Raw genomic sequence first — 7,369 nt, forward strand, 5'->3', positions numbered from 1 at the left:
CGTCACCTACTTTTCACTTTTTAATTCCTTCTCTGGGACGGCCATGTTTCAGCGCCGAGCACTTCGGGGTCTTGTTTGGGTTTAGCTCCCCCCTCGAGCAACTAATTAATGCTACAGTACAAACAGCCGTTGGATTTGGTCATGAATATTCAAATATGCCACTTGCATATCATTTCTTATGCAGCGTTGTGACATAGGCCGTTGGTGAGGCAGGCATCGGGGGGTTCGAAGCCACTTGAGGTTTTCTCTGTCGCACCTATCCGTCCCATGCTGAAGAGAAAAGTCTGTCCACAATTAATTGAAACTGAACACAGTGCCACGCTGAAATGTGACATGACATATCTATAAATGTTGATATATTGACATTTTATAACTTCCTTACTTCATTGTCATGTTTTGTTATGCTCTAGTTATATATTTTCTTCATAATCATTATCTTTTATCTGTGGTACAAACATCTTAAAAGATTGTCGTTTTCTCAGCAAACAGATACAATTGACTATTCATTTAAAAAACTGCCAATTAAAATAAATAGCTGGTATTTATTTGCATAAAACACCAAAAAGATTGTTTAAACCATAATGTTTCAAGAGAGATTGTAACTGGTTTCCTTTTGTTCACTGAGGTTTTATCCCCTAACAAACTTTTTTGGTTCACAAACGGAAACAAGCAAAAGATTCATATCTTTCACAAAATTATTTATCGCTTCTTTGGGCAATTTATATATATTTTTAGTAATTCATACACCCATATTTATCAACTCAAAGACCATTATATACATTTCACATTTTAAGAAAAAAATGGATTGTGAGATTTATTCCCATTTGACAACATTTTATTAATTTCACAAACGAGAAAAAGATTAATATCTTTTACTAAACCTGTTTACTATTTCTTTGTTATTGCTTTTGGTGATTTATTATTTTTGTAGTCATTAATGCACCCATATTCATTAACTCATATTATAGTATAGATTATAGTTATATAAATCTCCGAATGTAACCAGTAAACAATAACTTAGTACTGAATTTAACGAGAATAAAAAAAACCTTTTCCTCCATAAACACCCCCAGTCACAGGTTCACGCTGTTTTAAACCTCTCATTCTACATTCAGCATGTCTCAACGGTGAAACAGAAATATCCGCTGTTCCGTACTGTTGAACCACAATCCCTCACATGTTTATTAATGCCATTTTACAAAAGGGCATTGTCATATCTGTTAGCCTTAAACATGTCAACATGTAAGAAAATAAACAGGCACAGGCACTGTTTATCATATTTAATAGACATGAATATACAATTCTAAGATAAGTATTCAAATTACTTCTACTCTCTTTGCTTGACTCTTCATGTGAATTCATCAGAGATGCTTAATATGCAACCTCACTTCATTAGAGTAACATTTATGAAAATGATGTATAATGTATTGAAATTGCAGCAAAGCAAACACGGGGCCTGTTATTAACACTTGAACTACATCTGTACAGATATTAGAGTCACGTCGGCTGGATATTAACAAAGGTGACGTCTCGCCGAAAAAAGTTACACAAGCAAAACCGACTTTTCTGTACTCAGATTTGCAGAAAAAAATGACATCAGCGCTGACAAGAGCAGGACATTTGTCAGTGGCTTGAGGTCATGAATGTACTGTACACTGCAGTAATGTGGCTCTGATTAGGAGAGGAACTACTTTGGCAAAAGTGAAGAACACGTGAAACAGAAAAGAAGCTTCAACTATTAAAACAGAAAGGTCGATTTTCCAGCGTTCAAGCTGCAGTAAGTTCAGAAGCCCTCATTGAAAATGTTGTTAGATATGATTGTCAATTTTCCGTTTGCTGTACAGTTTTGCAAACAGACAGTGGGTGTAGAATTAAAACCACAACGGAAGAAGAAAAGAAACTGGTATGCAGAAACAGACTGGAAGCTTTTACCTGCTGACTTCCTTTTGAAACGGCCTCGGACGACGAACAATCCTGCATCTTGGTTGAAGTTTTTCAAATCGAAGCCCAATAATGTCCCCGTCCTTTATCCATTCGTCCATGCAACCGACTTACAAGCTTAATGTGTGTCCTCGTGCTGTTGCTGCCTCTGTGCTTTTATACTGGTTTCAACTTGCAAAATTATACCTTTGACCCCAAGTAGGGCTGACAGTCCTTGAAAGTAAAATCCCGTGTGTGTGGAGAGAGTGTGGTGTTTGGTTTTGCAATGGTAAAAAAGTAGACTTTGTATTAATTGAAGTATAATGATATCCCTAGCTTGGGAAAAAGCAGTGAATAATGTATCTCCATGCAGATGATAAATGAATATGTTCATGTATTCATTTATTAATTTATACATTTGAATTGTCATTTGGCTTGCCTTTATACTTTCCTTTATACTTTTTACTCAATATACTTATATTTTTAGTCTATCGTTGAATCCACTCTCTGCAACAGATGTTGAGTTGTTTATCATTGTGATAGTTCACTGTCAGTTTTAATCTTTTTGATGATAAGCAGGCAACATTTTATTCTCCACTTCGACTTTGTCCTTTACATTTTTCTTTATTTGTGTACTTACTTCCTTGATGTCCTCCTCGCTCCTTTTCTTTCTTGTTCATATCTGCAGAGGATAAACAGACCATAAAGTTTTGAAAAGTTTAGCAGAGCAAAAAATGAAGAAGAAAAGGAAATGCCAGTTGAGGAGACACTGCTGAGCTTCAGGCCGCTGAAGTCCCGCGCCACAGGGACCATACGCGGGCTGGTAAATGTTACCGTTGATAAATAAACATTATTTAAAAAGATCTGTCAGCTCTTGTTAGAACGTAGCCGTGCTTCATTTGTTTCACCGCTCTGAGGGTATAAGGAATATTTAATCACTCCCTCTGAATGACATGAATAATCACAGATACCATTTTATGGAAGCCACACACACACACACACACACACACCACACACACACAAACACACACACACACACACACACACACACACACACACACACACACACACACACACACACACACACACACACACACACACACACACACACACACACACACACACCAATGATGATAACGACGACAAGTGCACTGATGTTTAAGATTTGCACATAAATCTAAATTTTACAAACACTACGAAGTATAAATGTTACATGCTCTCTCTGGATGATCATCTATATAAACATGTTTTGTTCTGGTAGAGTCATACACACATTATTGTAACCTGGTGATAAATGTTTGCAACTCATCAACAACATTCATTTATTTTGAGCGCCATACAACAGATATAACTGATTTTCCTTCAGAAGTGTTATCTCCATTGCAGTTTTGTGTGCAGACTGTAACTTTCAACAATTCATTAATTAAATTTAGACATTTACAACCTAAAAATGACAATTGGACATTTTGTATATTGACTACCTGGACCTATTAAATCTGGATGTTGCAAGAGATTACACTTATTTTACTGATGTGGACATCCACTGTTAAGCATATAGATATAGGTAAAAACATTTTTAAGAAACATATTTCATGGTACAATTTTTAAAAAGTATGATTTCTTAATATTTAAAGCTGCAATAATCTGTATTTTAATGTATGGGTCACATGAAGCATTAACTTTATGTGCAAGGGATTGTCTGTGCTGACAAATTATCATTTGACTCTGTCAGGATTGGTCTTCGTTCCCCATCTCCCTACTTTCTTCCTGCTGTTTGTCCAGCCCTTGTGTGTGTGTGTGTGTGTGTGTGTGTGTGTGTGTGTGTGTGTGTGCGTGTGTGTTGTCGTTTCATCTCTGGTCTTGTGCGTGTGTGCGTGGATGTGTGTGTGTGTGTGTGTTTTGCTAAACGTGACTCGTGGACTCCTGCTTCCTGCCAACTCACCTGCGAAACTGACACTCATCCTCCAAACCACTCTACAAGCCCGCTGCGGTACTTATACATCAGACCCTGGCAGATTGTTCAGCCACCTCCAGTGGTAATAATGCTGTGGCCGCGGTCTGCTTTTTGAATTTTGAAGTTACTTGTCTGCCTGTTCTCAGTCTCAAGTTCTCAACTCCACTGTTTGCATTCCTGCCTGCCCAGCTCAGTGGTTTGGGATCTTGTCAAACCCAAGACCTCTCTGTCGTGCTTCCCTGAATCTAACCTACAGCTCCTGTTGATTCACTTTTGAAAGTTTTACAATATCTTACAATGCCTTTCTGTCTGCTAGAGCCCAGAAAATTAAAAAAAATCTTTATAGACTCTGCAGTTTGTCAGCGTTGTAGAACTTTTCAGCATCGTACACTTGCATGTTTACTGTTTTGGTTCACTTTCACCTCTTTCACTCAACATTTACATATTTCCATATCCGCCTGTGTCTCTGTCTGTATTAGCTTGTGTGTTACCCCGGGTCCAGTCCTTCCCTTGCCCCTCCACACTCGGCAGAAGATGTCATGCTCGTCGTTTGCCCATTGGCACATGGGACACCTGCTTGTTGGCATGGTGACATCTGAGCCTCTGGGATGAGCAAAGGGGACATCTGTTCGGCAGACAGAGGGGATGAGTGGGTTGCCCTTAGCAACAGGCTTCAGAGCAGGCCTGGCATCTGTACATATTTTGGATAAACAAGGATGGTTTTCACACTGCGATTGGGAAATTATATGCTCTATTGTCACAGGCCTTAATCTATCAATTATTTTTCTATCTATCTATCTATGCATTTCATGCATAGTCACTAACATAGTTTCTCCATAACCGCAGTTTGATAAAAATTATCCGTAACAACTCGTGACATTTTTTTCTTTGCACGTTTCGTTGATTCATTAAATCGTTCCAGTGTGTGTTTTATGTAAATTAAATCTTCACAGAAACTTTAGTAAAGTATTCAACATAATTTTCCTGTTTTTGAATCAATGCCGTTTGTCACCCTGCTTTTTAAATTAATACAATTATACGAATATAATTGAATTAATACAAATGTAGTGAAGCGCTTTAGTGTGAAGTGATGGTTCAAACCTGCGTCAGAGGCTCCGACACCCTGATGAGGAAAACTCCTGAGGACAAATTAAAAGTGATAGCGATTTCCTACACTATAAGTATATGTTATATTGATCTTTATTGTATAGTTTTTTTAAACCTTACAAGCTGACATCATTATGCATTTAACATTTTCCTGCTTACTAATGGTGATTTATGTCACTCTCCATTGCAACAGCTTTTACTGCATATGCACTTGTGTGACCACTTTCAGTAAATATCATGTATATCCCTTCTGGTTCTAATGAAGTTAAAATCCATCAAAATATAAATGCATATTTATTACAGCTGTCAGCTTTAAAGTTGCGTCACCTACGGTCTTCTTCTACTTTTTTTTTAACCTTCACTACTTCTAAATGCTTAAGCAGCATTTTACTCTCATTTCAGTCCCCGTGAATACATTTTCTCAGAGTGAGTTTAATATCTTTTTTCTTTTTTTTGCATTATGTGCCACAATGATGGATTGTCCTGATTGTAGATCCAAGAACTGACAAAACGGAGGGGGTGAAGAAGCAGGAAAAACTGTGATTTGGTGGCTTATGTCCAGCTTCACAGACCTATCAACGCAGGACAATAAATCTTCTGAATGCATATTTAACACTGAATCAATGTACACTGTAGCTTGAAGGTTAACCTGCGTTTTTTTTTTTTTTTTGAGATTTGTTATTCAAATGCTGCCTGCCTGACGTGGCAGCAGTCCATTCACAGCACTTATTCATGGTTCACTGATGGTCTGTGAGTTACAGTAAAAAGCAGTTTTTTCTCTAAAGGTGTTTTTGAAGACATGAACTCCGGAAAATGTCCAGAAAAATGGATCCGGACACAGAACACAGCAGGAGATTGTCCGAGTCAGACGTGTTTACAACAGCTGGAACATCCCGGAATCATTGGGGGGGGGGGGGGGGGGGGGGGGCCTGGGTGGAGAAGGATGTTTTGATATAACATTGACAGAATCACTGTGGACAGTTAAAATGATAAAAATAGGTTCAGAACCAGATATAATGTTTCTTTTTTGTTCTATGCTGCCTTCAGGGTTATGATGGTGGTGCACTTATTATTGAGGTACATCGTCAGCTCCCCGAATACTGACCAATCAGATCACTGGAAGGGCAGTGTCATCATTTCAACCGGATCCTGCCGGGACTGAAGAGTTGTGGCTAATTAAGTGACTAATGAATTAAGTGAATACATTTCCAGACTTTCCTTGTATCCACACTGGATCTAAAGCAACCGAGGGAAGGTTTATCACACAAAATAAGAAGATAATAACCATTGGAATTTAATTTTAATCAAACAAATATTTCAAATTTTCTGACTGAATATCTGACAGTCATAACTTCTTGATAACTATAACTAGAGGCAACACTACCTCTGTGTTCTGCCCCAGCTGACTGTGCTGCCAGAAAAACTAAAAAATATATTGATAAGGTGTAGATACTTCTTTACTGTGCACAACCTTCATGGCTTGAATCAAGTGAAAAGTCACTTTCTTCTATTGATTTTCCTTTTTTAGTTTCCAAACTGACCAGAGGCAGATAAACACGAACCACAATGCGGTTTTGCACTTTGAACTGGAGGAAGTGCTCCACCGGCACCAAAGTGTCTTTGTGTTGGGACGATGAGCCCCTGCTTTGTAACAAGGTGCTGTGGCTACAAATCCGAGCTGCTAATGACTTAAAGAGCATATCAGCTACGGCTCGTTTGCTCGAACAGCAGAGGAGCACGGCGCTTTGAGTTTCTACTTTAATTAGGGATAGGCTGAAACACAGCTCCCTGTGGTCCCGACACATTACCAATACTCCTGTGCTCGGGTCTATTAGTGCTCAAACAGCTCCACGAGGACTGCAGGTTATCCCCCGGCTGTCCAATAATTAATGCATAGGAGAGTAATGTATCTTAAGTATTCCGTTGACATTGCCTGTCTATGTGCATGACAGGAGAGGAGTGTAATGCAGTTTCCTGCATTCTGCATTGGGCGTGTGCAGGTATTGACTGAGCTCTGTGCGGAGGTCACAAGTTCACCTTCATTCCTGAGCAGACATTCATATTCTTACACGGGGGGAAAAAAAAAACCCAGGCACATCTTCTCTCAATCAAGCCGTGATCAAGCACAAAGGCAGATCTGACTCTAAATAATACATGACTTGCCTTCTTATATACACTCCCCACTGGGACACTGAAAAGAGGAAGTGGGTTCAAACATCTTTCCTCATCTTCAAACATCCTGCCTTCATCTCAGTGGCTGCCAGATTCTCTGACACGGCTCCGTCCTGGAGAGGGAGACACCATTCATTTCAGAGCATAATTGTCCTTGTCCTCAAAGACTCTTTTTTGACTGGAAGACCTCTCTGATACACAGAGATTAGAGAGGAT

Source organism: Scophthalmus maximus, chromosome 14 (assembly GCF_022379125.1).
Source record: "Scophthalmus maximus strain ysfricsl-2021 chromosome 14, ASM2237912v1, whole genome shotgun sequence".
NCBI lineage: Eukaryota > Metazoa > Chordata > Actinopteri > Pleuronectiformes > Scophthalmidae > Scophthalmus > Scophthalmus maximus.